The sequence below is a fragment of the Lissotriton vulgaris genome, chromosome 10 (genome assembly GCF_964263255.1).
Source record: "Lissotriton vulgaris chromosome 10, aLisVul1.2, whole genome shotgun sequence".
In the NCBI taxonomy this organism is placed as follows: domain Eukaryota; kingdom Metazoa; phylum Chordata; class Amphibia; order Caudata; family Salamandridae; genus Lissotriton; species Lissotriton vulgaris.
The window spans coordinates 1,078,847,068-1,078,873,923 of record NC_141698.1 but is presented as its reverse complement, the minus strand read 5'-3'; the positions used below and the strand labels follow the sequence as shown (position 1 = coordinate 1,078,873,923).

Sequence of the window (26,856 nt, the reverse complement as noted above, 5' to 3'; positions counted from 1 at the left end):
ATCCGTCGGGATCATGCTCGCGCTATATAAAACGTTATAAATACATAAATAAAACAAACCCTATCAAAAGGCCAGACTTCAGCCATGTCGGGCCCAGTGATAGCGGGTCTAATCTGGTTAAAGCAGGGTGAGTCCTGAGTCTGAAAGCCGGCGTCTGACACCAAATGTGTTGGTTTGCCAATGTTTGTATATCGTGCGGCAAGTAAGGGGGAACTGGTGACTTTTAGTTTATAATCTTGACAAACAGTGTGTGCATATTACTTATCTGGCAATCACCAAAAAAAAACCTTCAGAAAAAGCATTCTTACTGTAGAATGGAAATCCCAGCACTGCGGTGTGGATTTCCACCAATCAGTGAAAACTGGACAAAAAAAACCTTCTGCTACTCTCCTTATTGTAAGAGCACGTGTCTCTGGGTAGGCGTGGCCTCCTACTTACGGCTGAAGATAGGCGAAGAACGAAGAGGTGAACAGGACAGTGGAGGAAGAAGGGAAGTAGAAAGGTTGGTGAGGTAGGCAGGGGTGTAAGGTAAAGAGAGAAACTTGAGATAGACCGTTATGATGAGGAAGGGAAGAGGCAGAATGGTGATGTATATGGAACAGTGATATGAGGTATAGGTCCAGGGTGCATAGGTGGAGCAGTCAGGAGGGGAAGTGAAGAGGTATGGAAAGGACCACCATCTCAGGGAGAGGTATAGAGAAAAGGAATAGAGGGGGTTATGTACATAATGGTACTGAAAAGGTACTCAGGAAGTACAGATAAAGCAGTGTGGAGTCACTGAGGATGTGAAGAGGTATATAGGGAGGAGCCCAAGAGCAAGGAGCAATCAAGAATATGATATATAAAGGGATAGTGAGCAGTGGCAGCTGCAACATACAAAAGGTAGTGGGGCGAGGGACAGTGAGCGGGAGTGGGAGCGCGGGGAATAAAATAAATGAAAAAACTTACCTTAAGTTGGCGGCCGCATCCTGCCGGATGCTTCCTCTTCCGTGTCCCAGCAGGCACTGGGGTTGCATCAGACTCCCTGTCCAATCCCTGAACTGCTTCTGCCGCGTGGGGATTGGCCCGAGCGGGCTGGAAAGACGCTCTGCTCAGGGAGTCTGTGGGGTTTCAATACAGCTGAGTTAGAGAAAGCTACGTGCGCATGTGTGTTTTGGTCGGCCTGAGATGGCCAGCAAAACAAATATGCGCACTTGGAGAGTGCACAAAGCCGGGGCACAAGTCCTAAAAAAAGAAGTGGGGGGACTAATCGCAGTACGCAAGTCACATCACGGCACACTACATCACACACAGCATCACAGGAATTGACATCCTAGAAAGTGGTATCACAAGCCACGACTTTACAGGAAGTGGCATCACAAGAAGTGACCTCAGATCTAAAGCCCTCACTTATATGTTTAGCAGGTCTATCATGTGTACGTTTGAGCGCATTGCGAGGATAACACAGTGAGCTATGGAAGATGATATAGGACTTCTACACCTTGAAATCTCCCAGTTTTATGTAACACATCCTGTACATTCATTTACAAGCTTCTATAATCTATTGTACATGTAATATGCATGTGTTGATATAAAGCGCTCTGACACCCTGCATTGGAATGAGTAGGGCTATACAAGAAAAAATAGTGGTACTTAAATTATTTCAACGCCTCCTCAGGGGTAGTGAGCTCTATATAATTGCAATTTGCTTTGTGTAAATACTGGGAAAGACCAACACATCTGATATTCTTACAGTGCATGCAAATCTCCTAAACAGGGACTGAACAAAGTTAAAAGCTACCTCTCTTGTATGTGTGAAGTGCTAACAAGGTGTGAGCCTTTGTTTACCCTCCACTTCATTTGTATCAGGTGTGAGGCTCCTGACTGTTCCCAGCCAAGAGAGTCGGACAAAAGGAGGCCTGATGACCCCTGAAATTCGGCTTATGTTATGGGCCCAGCAGGAGGCTTAATAAGAAAACCCTGTCCCCGCCTGCACGTTGTTGCTTGTTACAGATGGAAAGCAGACAACGTGCAGGCGCTGCTGAAAGTGTCAAGGTGTTTGGAAATTACACCGGGACAAGTTCAGCACTATATTCAGTGGAGCCTAAATTCTTGGCAGGGTGGACGGCGTTCACCCTGTGAATAAAGTGGGTGGATGCCGTCCACCCTAGTGTACCCCCGACCCCTGCCCTGTACCTAGCACTCCTCCTCCCATTCCCCACGCCACCCTTCTCTGCACACGCTGGCTTAGCCAGCTGCTTAGCAATAAACCTATAATCAAATATTGTTTTATTTTTTAGCTGCTGGCTCTTGTAGTGGGGTGACGCTCCTCCGACATTACAGAGGAGCCGCCCCTGGTGGTGAGGAGGTAAAGAAGGGTAAGGAGGACTGCAGGTACAGAGGAGGAGTGCACACAATAACATCTCCCAAGCACTTGTCCTACTGGACTTGTCGGCGGCCTTTGACACGGTCGATCATGCAATACTGATCGACCGTGTCAATAATGCCGGCATCCAGGGCGTAGCTCTCGATTGGGTTAGATCTTTTCTGGATAAGCGATCCCAGGCAGTGCACCTGTCTACCTTTTCTGCTTCTTACTCCCCCCTATCCTGCGGAGTCCCACAGGGCTCCGCTCTATCCCCTTTGTTAATTAATTTGTACATGCAGCCCCTAATAGCTTCCCTCCGCAAATCCACGGCTACAATTTTTAACTATGCGGATGACCTGCAGTTCATTTTCCCTATTGACTATTCCCTATCCTCCCGCACCAGCTTCCAAACTACCATGCTTGATATATCGGAATGGATGTATCGCAGTCAGCTCAAATTAAATCACACCAAGACTGAGCTTGTGCTGGTGGGCGGGTCAGCCAACCCATGGAATGACAGCTTTTGGCCTTCGTCACTAGGGCTTCCTCCTCGCCCGTCAACTCTGTGAAGAGCCTTGGCGTAGTCATCTCGGGTGATCTATCCATGAGGCACCAGATTAGTGCGGTCACGTCATCCTGCTTCTTCCATCTGCGCAGGATACGTAAAATCAGTAGATTCCTCACCAGAGATGCACTTATCCTTGTCATCATGGCCCTTGTTATGTCCAGAATTGACTATGCCAACACTCTGTACGTAGGAATTCCTGCATACCATCTCCAAAGGCTGCAGCTGGTGCAAAATCAGGCAGCACGCTTAGTCTACCACCAGCCTAAGCACCAGCACGTTTTGCCGTTGTTGCGGAGCCTGCACTGGCTCCCGGTGGCTAAACGTTGCACCTTCAAACTTGGTTGTACGATATTCAAAGCTCTGTCTGATCAAGCTCCTGTCTTCATCTCTTCTAGTTTGAAGCGATATGTGCCCTTGAGAGATCTCCGCTCCACTTCACATAACCTTTTAATCACTCCTAAAATGAAACGCAAAAAACACGGTGGTCTCTGTTTCTCTTTTTTGGCCCCTAAAATCTGGAATTCCCTTCCGTCTTCTTTCCGACACTGCCCTACCTATGACTGCTTCCGTAGGACGCTGAAAACGTTCCTCTTCCAGTCAGCATTCGAGTAACCCCTGTTCCTGCCCTCCGCATTTGTTATGAGCGCCATGAAACCGTTTGGTGACCGAGCGCGGTACAAATAATTTTAACATAACATTTAACGTAACATGGGCACTGAAGAAGTGTAGAAGAGAAACCAAGTATGGCCATCAGAAGAGGAAGAAGTGACATGACCATGGGCCACATTCAGAGGAGTATGCGACCCTAACATGTCCAGACGAAGAGGACGAAGCGACCTGAGCACGGCCAGGAGAAGAGAATGAAGCAGCTCGATTATGGCCAGGATCAGAGGCGTATGCATCCTGAAGATCACCAGTCGAAGAGGATGAAGCGACCCGAGCACGACCAGGAGAAAAGAATGAAGCAGTTCGATCATGACCAGGATCAGAGGCGTATGCGACCCGAACATGGCTAGACGAAGAGGATGAAGCGACTCGAGCGCGGTAAGGATAAGAGAACGATGGATTAAACCCAGATCTGTTGACTGGGTGTGAGTGTTTGATTGGTTCAGATGCTCCGTCCATCACCACCCCCTTTTGTACCACTTTGTTCGCCATAAGTTGGCAGGGTATGCCCAGACGTGAGTCCCTTGCTCACTTTGCCACTGGATTCAAGCATGTCGGGCTGAAGACGGCTGAAATGCCAGAAACCGGTCCTCGGAAGCTTGTTTCCGGTCCAGGGAAGGCATGGCTTGGCAGTTCGGGCTAGACTGTTCCCATGAGGCACAGGGTCAGTCAGACTGATTTGAATATATCCATGTCTGAACTGGGGTGGCCGAGTGGGCTAAAGAACGGTGATGGATTAAACCTTGATCTGTTGACTGAGTGTGAGTGTTTGGTTGGTTCAGATGCTCCGTCCATCACCTCCCCCTTTTGTACCACAGGAGAAAAGAACGAAGCAGCTCTATCATGACCAGGATCAGAGGAGTATGCGACCCGAACATGGCCAGACGGAGAAGATGAAGCGACCCGAGCACGGCCAGGAGAGGAGGAAGAAGCAACTTGACCATGGCCATGAATAGAGGAAGAACTTATTCTAGCATGCACAGGAGAAGGGGAAAAAGCGGACTGAGGACAGGCAGGACAAATAACCAAAGTACGGACAGGAGAAAAGAAAGAAGTGTCCGGAGCATGAGCAGAAGAAAAAGAAGTCAACCAAGCATTGTCAGGACAAAAAAAGAATGGAGATGCATGGCCGGGAGAAAAGGGAGCCGAGACTTGAGCATAAACAGAAGAAAAAGAAGTGACCGGCGCATGGCCTGTGGAAATAAATTATTGAGACATGCACAACCAGGAGAAAAGGAAGCAGTGACCTGAGCATGGCCATGGGAAAAAAAGCAGTGACCTGAGCGTGGCCAAGAGAAGAAAAGCAGTGACCTGAGCATGGCCAAGAAAAGCAGTGACCTGAGCATGGCCAAGGGAAGAAAAGCAGTGACCTGAGCATGGGAAAGAGAAGAAAAGCAGTGACCTGAGCATGGGAAAGAGAAGAACATCAGTGACCTGAGCATGACCAAGAGAAGAAAAGCAGTGACCTGAGCATGGCCAAGAGAAGAAAAGCAGTGGCCTGAGCATGGCCAAGGGATGAAAAGCAGTGACCTGAGCATGGCCAAGGGAAGAAAAGCAGTGACCTGAGCATGGCCAAGAAAAGCAGTGACCTGAGCATGGCCAAGGGAAGAAAAGCAGTGACCTGAGCATGGGAAAGAGAAGAAAAGCAGTGACCTGAGCATGGGAAAGAGAAGAAAAGCAGTGACCTGAGCATGGCCAAGAGAAGAAAAGCAGTGGCCTGAGCATGGCCAAGGGATGAAAAGCAATGACCTGAGCATGGCCAAGAGAAGAAAAGCAGTGACCTGAGCATGGCCAAGAGAATAAAAGCAGCAGTGGCCTGAGCATGGCCAAGAGAAGAAAAGCAGTGACCTGAGCATGGCCAAGGGAAGAAAAGCAGTGACCTGAGCATGGCCAAGAGTAGAAAAGCAGTGACCTAAGCATGGGAAAGAGAAGAAAAGCATTGACCTGAGCATGGCCAAGAGAAGAAAAGCAGTGACCTGGAAGGCAGTGACCTGAGCATGGCCTAGAGAAGAAAGGGAGTGACCTGAGCATGGCCAAGAGAAGAAAAGCAGTCACCTGAGCATGGCCACGGTAAGATAAGGAGTGACCTGAGCATGGCCAAGAAAAGAAAAGCAGTGACCTGGAAGGCATGATCTGAGCATGGCCAAGAGAAGAAAGGGAGTGACCTAAGCATGGGAAAGAGAAGAAAAGCAGTGACCTGAGCATGGCCAAGAGAAGAAAAGCAGTGACCTGAGCATGGCCAAGAGAAGAAAAGGAGTGACCTAAGCATGGGAAAGAGAAGAAAAGCAGTGACCTGAGCATGGCCAAGAGAAGAAAAGTAGTGACCTTAGCATGGGAAAGAGAAGAAAAGCAGTGACCTGAGCATGGCCAAGAGAAGAAAAGTAGTGACCTTAGCATGGGAAAGAGAAGAAAAGTAGTGACCTAAGCATGGGAAAGAGAAGAAAAGCAGTCACTTGAGCATGGCCAAGAGAAGAAAAGGAGTGACCTTGAGCATGGCCAAGAGAAGAAAAGCAGTGACCTGAGCATGGCCAAGAGAAGAAAAGCAGTGACCTGAGCATGGCCAAGGGAAGAAAAGCAGTGACCTGAGCATGGCCAAGAGAAGAAAAGCAGTGACCTGAGCATGGGAAAGAGAAGAAAAGGAGTGACCTGAGCATGGCCAAGAGAAGAAAGGCAGTGACCTGAGCTTTGCCAAGAGAAGAAAAGGAGTGACCTGAGCATGGCCAAGAGAAGGAAAGGAGTGACCTGAGCATGGCCTGCCCAAGGGAAGAAAAGGAGTGACCTGAGCATGGCCAAGAGAAGGAAAGGAGTGACCTGAGCATGGCCTGCCCAAGGGAAGAAAAGGAGTGACCTGAGCATGGCCAAGGGAAGAAAAGGAGTGACCTGAGCATGGCCTGGCCAAGGGAAGAAAAGCAGTGACCTGAGCATGGGAAAGAGAAGAAAAGCAGTCACCTGAGCATGGCCAAGAGACGAAAAGTAGTGACCTGAGCATGGGAAAGAGAAGAAAAGCAGTGACCTGAGCATGGCCTGCCCAAGGGAAGAAAAGCTGTGACCTGAGCATGGCCAAGAAAAGCAGTGACCTGAGCATGGGAAAGAGAAGAAAAGGAGTGACCTGAGCATGGGAAAGAGAAGAAAGGCAGTGACCTGAGCTTTGCCAAGAGAAGAAAAGGAGTGACCTGAGCATGGCCAAGAGAAGGAAAGGAGTGACCTGAGCATGGCCTGCCCAAGGGAAGAAAAGGAGTGACCTGAGCATGGCCAAGGGAAGAATAGGAGTGACCTGAGCATGGCCTGGCCAAGGGAAGAAAAGCAGTGACCTGAGCATGGGAAAGAGAAGAAAAGGAGTGACCTGAGCATGGCCAAGAGAAGAAAGGCAGTGACCTGAGCTTTGCCAAGAGAAGAAAAGGAGTGACCTGAGCATGGCCAAGAGAAGGAAAGGAGTGACCTGAGCATGGCCTGCCCAAGGGAAGAAAAGGAGTGACCTGAGCATGGCCAAGGGAAGAAAAGGAGTGACCTGAGCATGGCCTGGCCAAGGGAAGAAAAGCAGTGACCTGAGCATGGGAAAGAGAAGAAAAGCAGTCACCTGAGCATGGCCAAGAGACGAAAACTAGTGACCTGAGCATTGCCAAGAGAAGAAAAGGAGTGACCTGAGCATGGCCAAGAGAAGGAAAGGAGTGACCTGAGCATGGCCTGCCCAAGGGAAGAAAAGGAGTGACCTGAGCATGGCCAAGGGAAGAATAGGAGTGACCTGAGCATGGCCTGGCCAAGGGAAGAAAAGCAGTGACCTGAGCATGGGAAAGAGAAGAAAAGGAGTGACCTGAGCATGGCCAAGAGAAGAAAGGCAGTGACCTGAGCTTTGCCAAGAGAAGAAAAGGAGTGACCTGAGCATGGCCAAGAGAAGGAAAGGAGTGACCTGAGCATGGCCTGCCCAAGGGAAGAAAAGGAGTGACCTGAGCATGGCCAAGGGAAGAAAAGGAGTGACCTGAGCATGGCCTGGCCAAGGGAAGAAAAGCAGTGACCTGAGCATGGGAAAGAGAAGAAAAGCAGTCACCTGAGCATGGCCAAGAGACGAAAACTAGTGACCTGAGCATTGCCAAGAGAAGAAAAGGAGTGACCTGAGCATGGCCAAGGGAAGAAAAATAGTGACCTGAGCATGGCCTGCCCAAGGGAAGAAAAGCTGTGACCTGAGCATGGCCAAGAAAAGCAGTGACATGAGCGTTGCCAAGGGAAGAAAATGAGTGACCTGAGCATGGCCAAGGGAAGAAAAGCAGTGACCTAAGCATGGGAAAGAGAAGAAACGTAGTGACCTGAGCATGGCCAAGGGAAGAAAAGCAGTGACCTGAGCGTGGCCAAGGGAAGAAAAGCAGTGACCTGAGCATGGCCAAGAAAAGCAGTGACCTGAGCATGGCCAAGGGAAGAAAAGCAGTGACCTGAGCACGGCCAAGAAAAGAAAAGGAGTGACTTGAGCATGGCCAAGAGAAGAAAGGCAGTGACCTGAGCATGGCCAAGGGAAGAAAAGCAGTGACCTGAGCATGGCCAAGGGAAGAAAAGCAGTGACCTGAGCATGGCCAAGGGAAGAAAGGCAGTGACCTGAGCATGGCCAAGGGAAGAATAGCAGTGACCTGAGCATGGCCAAGAGAAGAAAAGCAGTGACCTGAGCATGGCCAAGAGAAGAAAGGCAGTGACCTGAGCATGGCCAATGGAAGAAAAGCAGTGACCTGAGCATGGCCAAGAAAAGAAAAGGAGTGACCTAAGCATGGGAAAGAGAAGAAAAGCAGTCACCTGAGCATGGCCAAGAGAAGAAAAGCAGTGACCTGAGCATGGCCAAGGTAAGAAAAGCAGTGACCTGAGCATGGCCAAGAAAAGAAAAGGAGTGACCTGAGCATGGCCAAGAGAAGAAAGGCAGTGACCTGAGCATGGCCAAGGGAAGAAAAGCAGTGACCTGAGCATGGCCAAGAGAAGAAAAGTAGTGACCTAAGCATGGGAAAGAGAAGAAAAGCAGTGACCTGAGAATGGCCAAGAGGAGAAAAGCAGTGACCTGAGCATGGCCTGGCCAAGGGAAGAAAAGCAGTGACCTGAGCATGGCCAAGAGAAGAAAAGTAGTGACCTAAGCATGGGAAAGAGAAGAAAAGCAGTGACCTGAGCATGGCCAAGAGAAGAAAAGCAGTGACCTGAGCATGGCCTAGAGAAGAAAAGCAGTGATCTGAGCATGGGAAAGAGAAGAAAAGGAGTGACCTGAGCATGGCCAAGAGAAGAAAAGCAGTGATCTGAGCATGGGAAAGAGAAGAAAAGTAGTGACCTAAGCATGGGAAAGAGAAGAAAAGCAGTGACCTGAGCATGGGAAAGAGAAGAAAAGCAGTGACCTGAGCATGGGAAAGAGAAGAAAAGCAGTGACCTGAGCATGGGAAAGAGAAGAAAAGCAGTGACCTGAGCATGGCCTGGCCAAGGGAAGAAAAGCAGTGACCTAAGCATGGGAAAGAGAAAAAAAGCAGTCACCTGAGCATGGCCAAGAGAAGAAAAGCAGTGACCTGAGCATGGCCAAGAGAAGAAAAGCAGTGACCTGAGCATGGCCTAGAGAAGAAAAGCAGTGACCTGAGCATGGCCAAGAAAAGCAGTGACCTGAGCATGGCCAAAAGAAGAAAAGCAGTGACCTGAGCATGGGAAAGAGAAGAAAAGCAGTGACCTGAGCATGGCCTGGCCAAGGGAAGAAAAGCAGTGACCTAAGCATGGGAAAGAGAAAAAAAGCAGTCACCTGAGCATGGCCAAGAGAAGAAAAGCAGTGACCTGAGCATGGCCAAGGGAAGAAAAGCAGTGACCTGAGCATGGCCTAGAGAAGAAAAGCAGTGACCTGAGCATGGCCAAGGGAAGAAAAGCAGTGACCTGAGCATGGCCAAGAGAAGAAAATCAGTGACCTGAGCATGGCCAAGGGAAGAAAAGCAGTGACCTGAGCATGGCCAAGAGAAGAAAAGCAGTGACCTGAGCATGGCCAAGGGAAGAAAAGCAGTGACCTGAGCATGGCCAAGAGAAGAAAATCAGTGACCCCAGGATGAAAAGGAGGAAAGGAACTGAGCATTTCCAGGAGAAGAGGAAGAAGTGACAAGAGCATTGCTAGGAGACGATGAAGATGCAATACAAGCAAAGCCAGTATAAGAGGAAGACTCCTACTAAGAAGAGGCTGAGCTGGCCCAGACCGGCCAAAGAAACTGAGAGAAACTTCTCCCATTGAAGAGAAAAAGAAAGGTGAGCGAAATGGAAGAACCAGCTGGACATCGTGCAGAGACAAGGACCCAGAGATTAGGAAGCGGCCCAGCTATGGCCCAGAGGAGCGAGTGGATGATGTGGTTATAGCCGGACTGGCCACCCGGTCAAGCGGGCAAACACCTGGGAAGCTGGACCCCCTGGGGCCGGTTTTCCCTCCAGGGGTGGTGGTGCGCCTTACACTGTCCCAGCGGCCTGCATAACCTTTTTAGATTCGTTTCACGGGCGAAGGAATGGAAGCATTAAAAGAAAGCCTCTCATGACGGTCCCATCATGTTACTCTTTCCGTCATGCACTTGGCATGCATGATTAGAAGCTGTGTAGAAATAGCGCTTCGAGGTACTGTGCTGAAAACTAATGTACTGGAACATTTACTTGAATCCCTTTCGGAGAAGTCCGTGAAACTAGCGAATAGAATTTCTAAATTGAGCAGTTAACCTGCACCTTTTGGTTTCACTTTTCCAAAATAATCCTAGAGAAAACCAAACTGTGCAATATGCTGGGGTCCCTCACTGGCTGCACATGGGGGCTGAATGTATCATTTTTGCCGGGGTTGTTTCAAATGACCAGTGTGGCCCTGGATGTGGTCCAGAGTCGAGTCAATGACGAGGAAGTGGCCCAAGTGCTACCTTAAGGAGGAAGAGGGTGTGGGGTAACGGCCAGAGCTGCCGACTCCGTAGCAGGGGATCCAAGTTCAAGTCTCGTCGTGGGCTCAACATCCTGTGATTCTGGGGAAATCACTTCCACGTGCCTATGGACAGCGCCTAGAGACGCTCTCGGATGATTAGCGGCGCTATACAAATCAAAGTATTATATTACAGTATGATTATTAAGTGGAGAAAGAGGCTGTAACAGAATAGGACCAAATGTTCAAGCGAAATGCAAAGAGTGGCCTAGAAGGTGACTAGAGAAGAGAGAGGGGGGTCAGGGGGTCCAAACGCTACTCTTAAAAGCTGAAGAAAAGAAACTATTAGGAAAGGACGAAGTGTTGAGGAACTATATGCAGAGGTTCCAGGCGCCCTGAATTTCCGGTACCGACTGCAATCTCTGTACGCAATTACGAGTTATACCCCATGGAATGGGGAATAACTTTGCAGGCTTAGAATTACTAGGCATAATTCTGCATGTAATTCCATATTCTTTGGGATTTGACCGAGACATTTACCTCCTGCTGTAAGCGGTAATAAATGCCTGCGGGAATCTTAGGGGGGCGGGGTGGGGGGGCGGGGGGGGGAGGCTGGGGGGAGGGGGGGGAGGAGTATGTGAGCAGGAAGGGGAAACGTTGCCTGGTGAGGGAGAGCATTACTTGCTCGGCCTGAGCCTTTGTACAGGATCAGCCAGGGGCCAGAGGGGCTGGGGAGCTGTAGCTTACATCCATGGGACAGAGAGGTGTGCGAGCTGTAGCCTGTATCCATGGGACAGAGGGGTGGGAGAGCTGTGACCTGTATTGGGACAGAGGGGTGTGAGAGCTGTAGCCTACATCCAAGGGACAGAGGGTGTGAGAGCTGGAATCTGTATACATAGGACAGAGGGTGTGAGACTTGTGACCTGTATCCATGGGACAGAGGGTGTGAGAGCTGTAGCCGGTACCCATGGGACAGAGGGTGTGAGAGCTGTAGCCTGTACCCATAGGACAGAGGGTGTGAGACTTTTGACCTGTATCCATGGGACAGAGGGTGTGAGAGCTGTAGCCTGTATCCATGGGACAGATGGTGTGAGAGCTGTGACCTGTATCCACGGGACAGAGGGCGTGAGAGCTGTAGCCGGTACCCATTGGACAGAGGGTGTGAGAGCTGTGACCTGTATCCACGGGACAGAGGGCGTGAGAGCTGTAGCCGGTACCCATGGGACAGAGGGTGTGAGAGCTGTAAACTGTATACATAGGACAGAGGGTGTGAGACTTGTGACCTGTATCCATGGGACAGAGGGCGTGAGAGCTGTAGCCGGTACCCATGGGACAGAGGGTGTGAGAGCTGTAAACTGTATACATAGGACAGAGGGTGTGAGACTTGTGACCTGTATCCATGGGACAGAGGGTGTGAGAGCTGTAGCCTGTATCCATGGGACAGATGGTGTGAGAGCTGTGACCTGTATCCATGGGACAGAGGGTGTGAGAGCTGTAGTCTGTATACATAGGACAGAGGGTGTGAGACTTGTGACCTGTATCCATGGGACAGAGGGTGTGAGAGCTGTAGCCGGTACCCATGGGACAGAGGGTGTGAGAGCTGTAAACTGTATACATAGGACAGAGGGTGTGAGACTTGTGACCTGTATCCATGGGACAGAGGGTGTGAGAGCTGTAGCCGGTACCCATGGGACAGAGGGTGTGAGAGCTGTAAACTGTATACATAGGACAGATGGTGAGAGCTGTAGCCTGTATCCATGGAACATAGGGTGTAAGCTGTGACCTGTATCCATGGGACAGAGGGTGAGAGCTGTAGCCGGTACCCATGGGACAGAGGGTGTGAGAGCTGTAGCCTGTACCCATGGGACAGAGGGTGTGAGAGCTGTAGCCTGTATCCATGGGACAGATGGTGTGAGAGCTGTGACCTGTATCCATGGAACAGAGGGTGTGAAAGCTGTAGCCTGTGCCCATGGGACAGAGGGTGTGCGAGATGTATCCTGTATCCACTGGACAGATGGTGTGAGAACTGTAACCTGTATACATGGAACAGAGGGTGTGAGAGCTGTAGCCTGTATCCATCGGACAGATGGTGTGAGAACTGTAACCTGTATACATGGAACAGAGGGTGTGAGAGCTGTAGCCTGTATCCATCGGACAGATGGTGTGAGAACTGTAACCTGTATCCATGGGACATAGAGTGTGAGAGCTGTAGTCTTTATCTCTGCTTCAGAGGGGTGGGAGAGCCAGTATCCATGGGACAGAGGGTGTGAGCTGTGACCTGTACCCATGGGACAGAGGGTGTGAGAGCTGTAGGCTGTATTCATGGTACAGCAGGTGTGAGAGCTGTAGCCGGTACCCATGGGACAGAGGGTGTGAGAGCTGTAGCCGGTACCCATGGAACAGAGGGTGTGAGAGCTGTAGCTTGTATCCATGGGACAAAGCGGTGTGAGAGCTGTAGCTTGTATCCATGGGACAGAGGGTGTGCGAGCTGTGACCTGTATCCATGGGACAGATGGTGTGAGAGCTGTAGCCTGTACCCATGGGACAGAGGGTGTGAGAGCTGTAAACTGTATACATAGGACAGAGGGTGTGAGACTTGTGACCTGTATCCATGGGACAGAGGGTGTGAGAGCTGTAGCCGGTACCCATGGGACAGAGGGTGTGAGAGCTGTAAACTGTATACATAGGACAGAGGGTGTGAGACTTGTGACCTGTATCCATGGGACAGAGGGTGTGAGAGCTGTAGCCGGTACCCATGGGACAGAGGGTGTGAGAGATGTAAACTGTATACATAGGACAGAGGGTGTGAGACTTGTGACCTGTACCCATGGGACAGAGGGTGTGAGAGCTGTAGCCTGTATCCATGGGACAGATGGTGTGAGAGCTGTGACCTGTATCCATGGGACAGAGGGTGTGAGAGCTGTGGATACAGGTCAGAGGGTGTGAGAGCTGTAGCCGGTACCCATGGGACAGAGGGTGTGAGAGCTGTAAACTGTATACATAGGACAGAGGGTGTGAGAGCTGTGACCTGTATCCACGGGACAGAGGGCGTGAGAGCTGTGACCTGTATCCATGGGGCAGAGGGTGTGAGAGCTGTAGCCTGTATCCATCGGACAGAGGGCGTGAGAGCTATGCCCTGTATCCATGGGACAGAGGGTGTGAGAGCTGTAGTCGCTGTATCCACGGGACCGAGGGCGTGAGAGCTGTAGCCGGTACCCATGGGACAGAGTGTGTGAGAGCTGTAGTCTGTGCCCATGGGACAGAGGGTGTGAGAGCTGTAACCTGTATCCTTGGGACAGAGGGCGAGCGCTGTAGCCGGTATCCACTGGACAGATGGTGTGAGCTGTAGCTTGTATCCATGGAACACAGGGTGTGAGAGCTGTAACCTGTATCCACGGGACAGAGGGCGTGAGAGCTGTAACCTGTATCCATAGGACAGATGGTGAGAGCTGTAGCCTGTATCCATGGAACATAGGGTGTAAGCTGTGACCTGTATCCATGGGACAGAGGGTGTGAGAGCTGTGACCTGTATCCATGGGACAGAGGGTGTGATAGCTGTGACCTGTATCCACGGGACAGAGGGTGTGATAGCTGTAGCCTGTGCCCATGGGACAGAGGGTGTGAGAGCTGTGACCTGCATCCATGGGACAGAGGGTGTGAGAGCTGTAGCCTGTGCCCATGGGACAGAGGGTGTGCAAGATGTATCCTGTATCCACTGGACAGATGGTGTGAGAACTGTAACCTGTATACATGGAACAGAGGGTGTGAGAGCTGTAGCCTGTATCCATCGGACAGATGGTGTGAGAACTGTAACCTGTATACATGGAACAGAGGGTGTGAGAGCTGTAGCCTGTATCCATCCGACAGATGGTGTGAGAACTGTAACCTGTATACATGGAACCGAGGGTGTGAGAACTGTAACCTGTATCCATGGGACATAGAGTGTGAGAGCTGTAGTCTTTATCTCTGCTTCAGAGGGGTGGGAGAGCCAGTATCCATTGAACATAGGGTGTAAGCTGTGACCTGTATCCATGGGACAGAGGGTGTGAGAGCTGTGACCTGTATCCATGGGACAGAGGGTGTGATAGCTGTAGCCTGTGCCCATGGGACAGAGGGTGTGTGCTGTGACCTGTACCCATGGGACAGAGGGTGTGAGCTGTAGCTTGTATCCATGGGACAGAGGGTGTGAGAGCTGTAGCCTGTATCCATGGGACAGAGGGTGTGAGACTTGTGACCTGTATCCATGGGACAGAGGGTGTGAGAGCTGTAGCCGGTACCCATGGGACAGAGGGTGTGAAAGCTGTAGCCTGTACCCAAGGGACAGAGGGTGTGAGAGCTGTAGCCTGTACCCATGGGACAGAGGGTGTGAGAGCTGTAGCCTGTACCCATGGGACAGGGTGTGAGACTTGTGACCTGTATCCATGGGACAGAGGGTGTGAGAGCTGTAGCCGGTACCCATGGGACAGAGGGTGTGAAAGCTGTAGCCTGTACCCATGGGACAGAGGGTGTGAGAGCTGTAGCCTGTACCCATGGGACAGAGGGTGTGAGAGCTGTAGCCTGTACCCATGGGACAGAGGGTGTGAGAGCTGTAGCCTGTACCCATGGGACAGAGGGTGTGAGAACTGTAACCTGTATACATGGAACAGAGGGTGTGAGAGCTGTAGCCGGTACCCATGGGACAGAGGGTGTGAAAGCTGTAGCCTGTACCCATGGGACAGAGGGTGGAGAGCTGTAGCCTGTACCCATGGGACAGAGGGTGTGAAAGCTGTAGCCTGTGCCCATGGGACAGAGGGTGTGCGAGATGTATCCTGTATCCACTGGACAGATGGTGTGAGAACTGTAACCTGTATACATGGAACAGAGGGTGTGAGAGCTGTAGCCTGTATCCATCGGACAGATGGTGTGAGAACTGTAACCTGTATCCATGGGACATAGAGTGTGAGAGCTGTAGTCTTTATCTCTGCTTCAGAGGGGTGGGAGAGCCAGTATCCATGGGACAGAGGGTGTGAGCTGTGACCTGTACCCATGGGACCGAGGGTGTGCGAGATTATTCCTGTATCCACTGGACAGATGGTGTGAGAACTGTAACCTGTATACATGGAACAGAGGGTGTGAGAGCTGTAGCCGGTACCCATGGAACAGAGGGTGTGAGAGCTGTAGCTTGTATCCATGGGACAAAGCGGTGTGAGAGCTGTAGCTTGTATCCATGGGACAGAGGGTGTGCGAGCTGTGACCTGTATCCATGGGACAGATGTGTAAGAGCTGTAGCCTGTACCCATGGAACAGAGGGTGTGAGAGCTGTAAACTGTATACATAGGACAGAGGGTGTGAGACTTGTGACCTGTATCCATAGGACAGAGGGTGTGAGAGCTGTAGCCGGTACCCATGGGACAGAGGGTGTGAGAGCTGTAAACTGTATACATAGGACAGAGGGTGTGAGACTTGTGACCTGTATCCATGGGACAGAGGGTGTGAGAGCTGTAGCCGGTACCCATGGGACAGAGGGTGTGAGAGCTGCTGTAAACTGTATACATAGGACAGAGGGTGTGAGACTTGTGACCTGTACCCATGGGACAGTGGGTGTGAGAGCTGTAGCCTGTATCCATGGGACAGATGGTGTGAGAGCTGTGACCTGTATCCATGGGACAGAGGGTGTGAGAGCTGTGACCTGTATCCACGGGACAGAGGGTGTGAGAGCTGTAGCCGGTACCCATGGGACAGAGGGTGTGAGACTTGTGACCTGTACCCATGGGACAGTGGGTGTGAGAGCTGTAGCCTGTATCCATGGGACAGATGGTGTGAGAGCTGTAAACTGTATACATAGGACAGAGGGTGTGAGAGCTGTAGTCGCTGTATCCACGGGACAGAGGGCGTGAGAGCTGTAGTCGCTGTATCCACGGGACAGAGGGCGTGAGAGCTGTAGCCGGTACCCATGGGACAGAGGGTGTGAGACCTGTAGTCTGTGCCCATGGGACAGAGGGTGTGAGAGCTGTAACCTGTATCCTTGGGACAGAGGGTGAGCGCTGTAGCCGGTATCCACTGGACAGATGGTGTGAGCTGTAGCTTGTATCCATGGAACACAGGGTGTGAGAGCTGTAACCTGTATCCACGGGACAGAGGGCGTGAGAGCTGTAACCTGTATCCATAGGACAGATGGTGAGAGCTGTAGCCTGTATCCATGGAACATAGGGTGTAAGCTGTGACCTGTATCCATGGGACAGAGGGTGTGAGAGCTGTGACCTGTATCCATGGGACAGAGGGTGTGATAGCTGTAGCCTGTGCCCATGGGACAGAGGGTGTGAGAGCTGTGACCTGTATCCATGGGACAGAGGGTGTGAGAGCTGTAGCCGGTACCCATGGGACAGAGGGTGTGAGAGCTGTAAACTGTATACATAGGACAGAGGGTGTGAGACTTGTGACCTGTATCCATGGGACAGAGGGTGTGAGAGCTGTAGCCGGTACCCATGGGACAGAGGGTGTGAGAGCTGTAAACTGTATACATAGGACAGAGGGTGTGAGAGCTGTGACCTGTATCCACGGGACAGAGGGCGTGAGAGCTGTGACCTGTATCCATGGGACAGAGGGTGTGAGAGCTGTAGCCTGTATCCATCGGACAGAGGGCGTGAGAGCTATGACCTGTATCCATGGGACAGAGGGTGTGAGAGCTGTAGTTGCTGTATCCACGGGACCGAGGGCGTGAGAGCTGTAGCCGGTACCCATGGGACAGAGTGTGTGAGAGCTGTAGTCTGTGCCCATGGGACAGAGGGTGTGAAAGCTGTAGCCTGTACCCATGGGACAGAGGGTGTGAGAGCTGTAGCCTGTACCCATGGGACAGAGGGTGTGAAAGCTGTAGCCTGTGCCCATGGGACAGAGGGTGTGCGAGATGTATCCTGTATCCACTGGACAGATGGTGTGAGAACTGTAACCTGTATACATGGAACAGAGGGTGTGAGAGCTGTAGCCTGTATCCATCGGACAGATGGTGTGAGAACTGTAACCTGTATACATGGAACAGAGGATATGAGAGCTGTAGCCTGTATCCATCGGACAGATGGTGTGAGAACTGTAACCTGTATCCATGGGACATAGAGTGTGAGAGCTGTAGTCTTTATCTCTGCTTCAGAGGGGTGGGAGAGCCAGTATCCATGGGACAGAGGGTGTGAGCTGTGACCTGTACCCATGGGACAGAGGGTGTGAGAGCTGTAGCCTGTGCCCATGGGACCGAGGGTGTGCGAGATTAATCCTGTATCCACTGGACAGATGGTGTGAGAACTGTAACCTGTATACATGGAACAGAGGGTGTGAGAGCTGTAGCCGGTACCCATGGAACAGAGGGTGTGAGAGCTGTAAACTGTATACATAGGACAGAGGGTGTGAGACTTGTGACCTGTATCCATGGGACAGAGGGTGTGAGAGCTGTAGCCGGTACCCATGGGACAGAGGGTGTGAGAGCTGTAAACTGTATACATAGGACAGAGGGTGTGAGACTTGTGACCTGTACCCATGGGACAGTGGGTGTGAGAGCTGTAGCCTGTATCCATGGGACAGATGGTGTGAGAGCTGTGACCTGTATCCATGGGACAGAGGGTGTGAGAGCTGTGACCTGTATCCACGGGACAGAGGGTGTGAGAGCTGTAAACTGTATACATGGAACAGAGGGTGTGAGAGCTGTAGCCGGTACCCATGGAACAGAGGGTGTGAGAGCTGTAAACTGTATACATAGGACAGAGGGTGTGAGACTTGTGACCTGTATCCATGGGACAGAGGGTGAGCGCTGTAGCCGGTATCCACTGGACAGATGGTGTGAGCTGTAGCTTGTATCCATGGAACACAGGGTGTGAGAGCTGTAGTCGCTGTATCCACGGGACAGAGGGCGTGAGAGCTGTAGTCGCTGTATCCACGGGACAGAGGGCGTGAGAGCTGTAGCCGGTACCCATGGGACAGAGGGTGTGAGACCTGTAGTCTGTGCCCATGGGACAGAGGGTGTGAGAGCTGTAACCTGTATCCTTGGGACAGAGGGTGAGCGCTGTAGCCGGTATCCACTGGACAGATGGTGTGAGCTGTAGCTTGTATCCATGGAACACAGGGTGTGAGAGCTGTAACCTGTATCCACGGGACAGAGGGCGTGAGAGCTGTAACCTGTATCCATAGGACAGATGGTGAGAGCTGTAGCCTGTATCCATGGAACATAGGGTGTAAGCTGTGACCTGTATCCATGGGACAGAGGGTGTGAGAGCTGTGACCTGTATCCATGGGACAGAGGGTGTGATAGCTGTAGCCTGTGCCCATGGGACAGAGGGTGTGAGAGCTGTGACCTGTATCCATGGGACAGAGGGTGTGAGAGCTGTAGCCGGTACCCATGGGACAGAGGGTGTGAGAGCTGTAAACTGTATCCATAGGACAGATGGTGAGAGCTGTAGCCTGTATCCATGGAACATAGGGTGTAAGCTGTGACCTGTATCCATGGGACAGAGGGTGTGAGAGCTGTGACCTGTATCCATGGGACAGAGGGTGTGATAGCTGTAGCCTGTGCCCATCGGACAGAGGGCGTGAGAGCTATGACCTGTATCCATGGGACAGAGGGTGTGAGAGCTGTAGTCGCTGTATCCACGGGACCGAGGGCGTGAGAGCTGTAGCCGGTACCCATGGGACAGAGTGTGTGAGAGCTGTAGTCTGTGCCCATGGGACAGAGGGTGTGAAAGCTGTAGCCTGTACCCATGGGACAGAGGGTGTGAGAGCTGTAGCCTGTACCCATGGGACAGAGGGTGTGAAAGCTGTAGCCTGTGCCCATGGGACAGAGGGTGTGCGAGATGTATCCTGTATCCACTGGACAGATGGTGTGAGAACTGTAACCTGTATACATGGAACAGAGGGTGTGAGAGCTGTAGCCTGTATCCATCGGACAGATGGTGTGAGAACTGTAACCTGTATACATGGAACAGAGGATATGAGAGCTGTAGCCTGTATCCATCGGACAGATGGTGTGAGAACTGTAACCTGTATCCATGGGACATAGAGTGTGAGAGCTGTAGTCTTTATCTCTGCTTCAGAGGGGTGGGAGAGCCAGTATCCATGGGACAGAGGGTGTGAGCTGTGACCTGTACCCATGGGACAGAGGGTGTGAGAGCTGTAGCCTGTGCCCATGGGACCGAGGGTGTGCGAGATTAATCCTGTATCCACTGGACAGATGGTGTGAGAACTGTAACCTGTATACATGGAACAGAGGGTGTGAGAGCTGTAGCCGGTACCCATGGAACAGAGGGTGTGAGAGCTGTAAACTGTATACATAGGACAGAGGGTGTGAGACTTGTGACCTGTATCCATGGGACAGAGGGTGTGAGAGCTGTAGCCGGTACCCATGGGACAGAGGGTGTGAGAGCTGTAAACTGTATACATAGGACAGAGGGTGTGAGACTTGTGACCTGTACCCATGGGACAGTGGGTGTGAGAGCTGTAGCCTGTATCCATGGGACAGATGGTGTGAGAGCTGTGACCTGTATCCATGGGACAGAGGGTGTGAGAGCTGTGACCTGTATCCACGGGACAGAGGGTGTGAGAGCTGTAAACTGTATACATGGAACAGAGGGTGTGAGAGCTGTAGCCGGTACCCATGGAACAGAGGGTGTGAGAGCTGTAAACTGTATACATAGGACAGAGGGTGTGAGACTTGTGACCTGTATCCATGGGACAGAGGGTGTGAGAGCTGTAGCCGGTACCCATGGAACAGAGGGTGTGAGAGCTGTAAACTGTATACATAGGACAAGTCAAGTCAAGTCAAAAGATTTGTATAGCGCGCTACATACCCAGAGGGTCTCAAGGCGCTTGAAGAAGGGTGGGGAGTTAATTGTCGAATATCCACGTTTTGAGTTGCTTTCTGAATGCTAGGTGGTTCTGAGTAAGGCGAAGGCGAGTGGGAAGTGAGTTCCAAGTTTTAGCTGCTAGGTAGGAGAAGGATCTACCTCCCATGGTGGTTTTGTTGATGCGAGGTACAGTGGCAAGGGCTTGGTTGGAGGATCGAAGCTGGCGGGAGGGGGTGTAGAAGGATAGTCGTGTGTTGAGGCATTCGGGTCCGATTTCGTAGAGTGCTTTGTGTGCGTGGGTTAGGAGCCGGAAAGTGATCCTCTTATTGACGGGGAGCCAGTGGAGGTTTTTCAGGTGAACAGAGATGTGTTCTTTACGCGGGATGTCTAATATGAGCCTGGCTGAGGCGTTCTGGATGCGTTGTAGTTTTTTCTGGAGTTTTGCGGTGGTGCCAGCGTAGAGGGTGTTTCCGTAGTCCAGTCGGCTCGTGACCAGAGCGTGGGTGACTGTTTTTCTAGTTTCGGTAGGGATCCAGCGAAATGTTTTTTTGAGCATGCGAAGAATGTTGAAGCAAGATGAAGAAACAGCGTTGACTTGTCTGTTCATCGAGAGTGAGGAATCCAGGATGACGCCCAGGTTCCGTGCGTGGTCCGTCGGGATGGGTGCTTTTCCAAGGGCCACTGGCCACCAAGAGTCGTCCCAGGCGGAGGGGGAGGTACCTAAGATGAGGACTTCTGTTTTGTCTGAGTTCAGTTTCAGACGGCTGTGCTTCATCCATTCGGCTACTTCTTTCATTCCTTCGTGTAGGTTGGTTTTGGCCGTGTTAGGGTCTCTGGTGAGTGATAGGATCAGTTGAGTGTCGTCGGCGTAGGAGATGATGTTGAGGTTATGTTGGCGTGCGATGGCCGCGAGGGGGCTCATGTAAACTTTGAAGAGGGTGGGACTGAGTGAGGACCCTTGAGGTACGCCGCAGATGACTTCAGTAGCCTCTGACTTGAATGGTGGAAGGCGGACTCTCTGGGTTCTTCCGGAGAGGAACGAGGTGATCCATTCCAGTGCTTTTCCTTGTATTCCGATGTTTTTGAGGCGCTGTAGAAGGGTGCTATGGCAGACTGTGTCGAAGGCTGCGGAGAGGTCGAGGAGGATGAGGGCGACTGTGTCTCCATTGTCCAGTAGAGTTCGAATGTCGTCTGTTGCTGCGATGAGGGCGGTTTCGGTGCTGTGCTTGGCTCGGAAGCCGGACTGTGAGGAGTCGAGGGATTTGTTGGTTTCGAGGAATGCGGCGAGCTGGTTGTTGACAGCTTTCTCTATGACTTTGGCTGGGAATGGAAGGAGTGAGATAGGGCGATAGTTTTTGAGTTCGGTGGGGTCAGCTGTGGGTTTCTTCAGGAGGGCGCTGAGTTCGGCATGTTTCCAGCTTTCCGGGAAGGTTGCGGAGTTGAGGGAGCAGTTGATGACGTCTCGGAGGTGCGGTGCAATAATGGAGTCTGCTTTGTTAAAGATGTGGTGAGGGCAAGGGTCTGTGGGGGATCCTGAGTGGATAGAGTTCATCAGACGGACGGTGTCCTCAGTGGAGATTGGCTTCCAGTCATTGAGGATGTTCAGGGGGGGTGGGGATTCTGCAGGGGATTGGGTGGGTTGGTCTCCGGGTTGGTTGTCGAAGCTGTTGTGGATGTCTGCAATTTTGTTGTGGAAGAATGAGGCTAGGGAGTCGCAGAGGGCTTGAGAGGGGGTGATGTCGTTGGAGTTGGCTGAGGGGTTGGTAAATTCCTTGACGATGTTGAATAATTCCTTGCTGTTGTGGGCGTTGTTATCTAGACGGTCCTTGAAGGCTGCTTTCTTGGCATTTCGGATTAGTTGGTGGTGTATGCGGGTGGCGTTTTTGAAGGCGTCCTTGGTGCTGGTGGTTGGGTCTTTTTTCCAGGCCTTCTCGCGGGAGCGACAGAGTTTCTTGGATTTCTTAAGGTCATCGTTGAACCAGGAGGCCTTCTTGCTGCCTAGTTTGATTTGTCGTTTTTTCAGTGGTGCTAGGATGTCGGCGCTGTTGGATAACCATTGGGTGAGGTTGGTGGCTGCTTGGTCTGGGTTTGAGGAGTGGGCGGGGGGCTTTTGAAGAAGTGATGAGGAGATCTGGTCGATGGTGATTTTGTTCCAGTTTCTTTGCAGAGTGGGTTGGGGGTGGTTGTTGGATGTGGGCTTGTTGTAGGTGAAGTGAACGCAGCTGTAGTCAGTCCAAAGGAGAGCTGAGGTGTGGCTGAAGGAAACATGCTTGCTGGAGGTGAAGATAGGGTCGAGTGTGTGACCTGCGATGTGGGTGGGGGTGGTGACAAGTTGTTTCAGTCCGAGGTTTGCGAGGTTGTCCAAAAGGGTGGTGGTGTTGCGGTCGTTGTTCTTTTCAAGGTGAAAGTTGAGGTCTCCCAAAAGGATGTAGTCCTCGGAGGGGAGCGCGTGTGGAGTGATGAAGTCTGTGATGTCTTCACTAAATTGTGCGCGGGGTCCTGGTGGCCTGTAAAGGAGGGTGCCTCTGAGTGTGGTCTTGGGGTTGATGTGGATCTGGAAGTGAAGGTGTTCAGAGTTGGCGAGGTTGACGTCTGAGCTGGTTGAGATGCGGATGGTTTTCTTATGGACGATAGCGATGCCTCCTCCTGTGTGGCCGGTACGGTCCTTGCGAATGATCTTATAGCCTTCCGGGATGGCAATGGTGATGTCTGGGGCTGAAGAGGCATTCATCCATGTTTCTGTTAGGAAGGCGACGTCCGGAGAGATGGTGTCGAGTAGATTCCAGAGGTCAATGGCGTGCCTGTGGACCGAGCGGGTGTTGAGCAGGATGCATTGTAGGTGGTTGGGGTCGGATATCTGTTGTGTGTTCGTGGATGAGGAGTTGTTCTTGGTGCCGTCGAACTTGCAGGAGTAGCAGGAAAAGGGTCCATGGGTGTGTCCAGGAGCAGCTTGGACGCAGTTGAGGGAGCGGCCGGGGTTGAGGGCTAGGAGGGTGGTGGCATCGTAAGTAATGCGGGAGGGGTGGACTTTACGAGGACCAGGGGCTCTGGCGCTGGGCGCGGTCCAGGCGCGGACGGGCGTAGACGGGCTTACCTTTGGCGCACCTTCGGCGCGGCCGTAGCGCGTGGACGCTGCGCGTTGGGTCATTAGTCATAAATGGACACAGGAGGGGGCGGAGCGAGGGAGGGGCCGCAGGGAGGTGTGATCGGGGAGGGGGGCGGGCTTGCAGGCACAATAACAAACAAAGAAAATGGCCGCAACAACACAGCGCTAGCACCACGAAATCGTCACAGCACAAGTGGGGAAAGTTATTGCAAGAGTGGGCAGAGGCACCTCTAAATGTGTGAGCAGCAGTTAGAAATTATAGTAACCAGAGGGTGTGAGACTTGTGACCTGTATCCATGGGACAGAGGGTGTGAGAGCTGTAGCCGGTACCCATGGGACAGAGGGTGTGAGAGCTGTAAACTGTATACATAGGACAGAGGGTGTGAGACTTGTGACCTGTACCCATGGGACAGTGGGTGTGAGAGCTGTAGCCTGTATCCATGGGACAGATGGTGTGAGAGCTGTGACCTGTATCCATGGGACAGAGGGTGTGAGAGCTGTGACCTGTATCCACGGGACAGAGGGTGTGAGAGCTGTAGCCGGTACCCGTGGGACAGAGGGTGTGAGAGCTGTAAACTGTATACATAGGACAGAGGGTGTGAGAGCTGTGACCTGTATCCACGGGACAGAGGGTGTGAGAGCTGTAGTCGCTGTATCCACGGGACAGAGGGCGTGAGAGCTGTAGCCGGTACCCATGGGACAGAGGGTGTGAGAGCTATAGTCTGTGCCCATGGGACAGAGGGTGTGAGAGCTGTAACCTGTATCCTTGGGACAGAGGGTGAGCGCTGTAGCCGGTATCCACTGGACAGATGGTGTGAGCTGTAGCTTGTATCCATGGAACACAGGGTGTGAGAGCTGTAACCTGTATCCACGGGACAGAGGGCGTGAGAGCTGTAACCTGTATCCATAGGACAGATGGTGAGAGCTGTAGCCTGTATCCATGGAACATAGGGTGTAAGCTGTGACCTGTATCCATGGGACAGAGGGTGTGAGAGCTGTGACCTGTATCCATGGGACAGAGGGTGTGATAGCTGTAGCCTGTGCCCATGGGACAGAGGGTGTGAGAGCTGTGACCTGTATCCATGGGACAGAGGGTGTGAGAGCTGTAGCCTGTGCCCATGGGACAGAGGGTGTGCAAGATGTATCCTGTATCCACTGGACAGATGGTGTGAGAACTGTAACCTGTATACATGGAACAGAGGGTGTGAGAGCTGTAGCCTGTATCCATCGGACAGATGGTGTGAGAACTGTAACCTGTATACATGGAACAGAGGGTGTGAGAGCTGTAGCCTGTATCCATCCGACAGATGGTGTGAGAACTGTAACCTGTATACATGGAACAGAGGGTGTGAGAACTGTAACCTGTATCCATGGGACATAGAGTGTGAGAGCTGAAGTCTTTATCTCTGCTTCAGAGGGGTGGGAGAGCCAGTATCCATTGAACATAGGGTGTAAGCTGTGACCTGTATCCATGGGACAGAGGGTGTGAGAGCTGTGACCTGTATCCATGGGACAGAGGGTGTGATAGCTGTAGCCTGTGCCCATGGGACAGAGGGTGTGTGCTGTGACCTGTACCCATGGGCCAGAGGGTGTGAGCTGTAGCTTGTATCCATGGGACAGAGGGTGTGAGAGCTGTAGCCTGTATCCATGGGACAGAGGGTGTGAGACTTGTGACCTGTATCCATGGGACAGAGGGTGTGAGAGCTGTAGCCGGTACCCATGGGACAGAGGGTGTGAAAGCTGTAGCCTGTACCCATGGGACAGAGGGTGTGAGAGCTGTAGCCTGTACCCATGGGACAGAGGGTGTGAGACTTGTGACCTGTATCCATGGGACAGAGGGTGTGAGAGCTGTAGCCGGTACCCATGGGAAAGAGGGTGTGAGAGCTGTAAACTGTATACATAGGACAAAGGGTGTGAGACTTGTGACCTGTATCCATGGGACAGAGGGTGTGAGAGCTGTAGCCGGTACCCATGGGACAGAGGGTGTGAAAGCTGTAGCCTGTACCCATGGGACAGAGGGTGTGAGAGCTGTATCCTGTACCCATGGGACAGAGGGTGTGAGACTTGTGACCTGTATCCATGGGACAGAGGGTGTGAGAGCTGTAGCCGGTACCCATGGGACAGAGGGTGTGAGAGCTGTGACCTGTATCCACGGGACAGAGGGCGTGAGAGCTGGAGCCTGTACCCATGGGACAGAGGGTGTGAGAGCTGGAGCCGGTACCCATGGGACAGAGGGTGTGAGACTTGTGACCTGTACCCATGGGACAGAGGGTGTGAGAGCTGTAAACTGTATACATAGGACAGAGGGTGTGAGAGCTGTAGCCTGTATCCTTGTGTCAGGGGGTTGGGGAAGATTTAACCTAGTAGTTGTCATTTTACCTGAGGGATGGGGGGGGGCTGCAGAGGTACCTGGGGGACAGACTGAGTTGTATACTTTACCTGAGGGACCGAGGGGTGTGAGAGCTGGTGCCTGTGTCGGGGGGGTGGGGGAGACGTACCCTATACGTTTTCACTTTACCTGAGGGTGGGAGAGCTGTAGCCTGTACCTCTGGGACAGAGAGGCGGGAGAGATGCAGTCACTGGGTTTTTTTAACAGGAAAAAAGTATGGGGGCTGCGTGGTGAGACTGCCTTGTTCTTTACCTGAGGGATAGAGTGGTAGGGGAACTGTAGCCTTTACCTGAGAGGCCAAGGATGGGAGAGCTGTAGCCTTTACCTGAGAGGCCAAGGACAGGAGAACAAAAGCCTTTACCTGTGAAGCCAAGGACGGGAGAGCTGTAGCCTTTACCTGAGAGGTCAAGGATGGGAGAACAGAAGTCTTTACCTGAGAGGCCAAGGAAGGGAGAGCTGTAGCCTTTACCTGAGAGGCCAAGGATGGGAGAGTTGTAGCCCTTACCTGAGAGGCCAAGGATGGGAGAGTTGTGGCCCTTGCCGAGGCCAAGGATGGGAGGGCTGTGGCCCTTGCCGAGGCCAAGGATGGGAGGGTTGTGGCCCTTACGAGGCCAAGGATGGGAGGGCTGTGGCCCTTACCTGAGAGGCCAAGGATGGGAGGGCTGTGGCCCTTACCTGAGAGGCCAAGGATGGGAGGGCTGTGGCCCTTACCTGGGCTGTGGCCCTTACCTGAGAGGCCAAGGATGGTAGGGCTGTGGCCCTTACCTGAGAGGCCAAGGATGGGAAGGCTGTGGCCCTTACCTGAGAGGCCAAGGATGGGAGAGCTGTGGCCCTTGCCGAGGCCAAGGATGGGAGAACCGAGGCCTTTCCCGGGGAGGCAGAAGGGGAGGGCAGGCTGAAGCCTTTACACAGGGAGGGGGTTTACAGGGAAGGATGGGGAGCAGCAGCCTGTCGGTAAGTGTATGTGTGTGTGTGTGGGGGGGGGGGTATACATCCCTCCAGGGGTGCAGCTGAGCATGTGGAGGGTGGGGGCTGGCAGGGGGCTGAGGGCCCCCCCGGGGTGTCGGCGGGGGCTCGCAGAGAGGACCTGCCTCCAGAGAGGA

The 26,856-nt window shown here is 52.3% G+C and overlaps 1 protein-coding gene across 1 annotated transcript in view; it reads left to right on the top strand.

Annotated features, from left to right (window-relative positions):
* Window positions 1-26,856, top strand: part of LOC147689342 (ubiquitin-conjugating enzyme E2 E1-like) — a 400,187-nt gene that overhangs the window by 180,906 nt on the left and 192,425 nt on the right. The gene's annotated exons all lie outside the window — the stretch shown is intronic.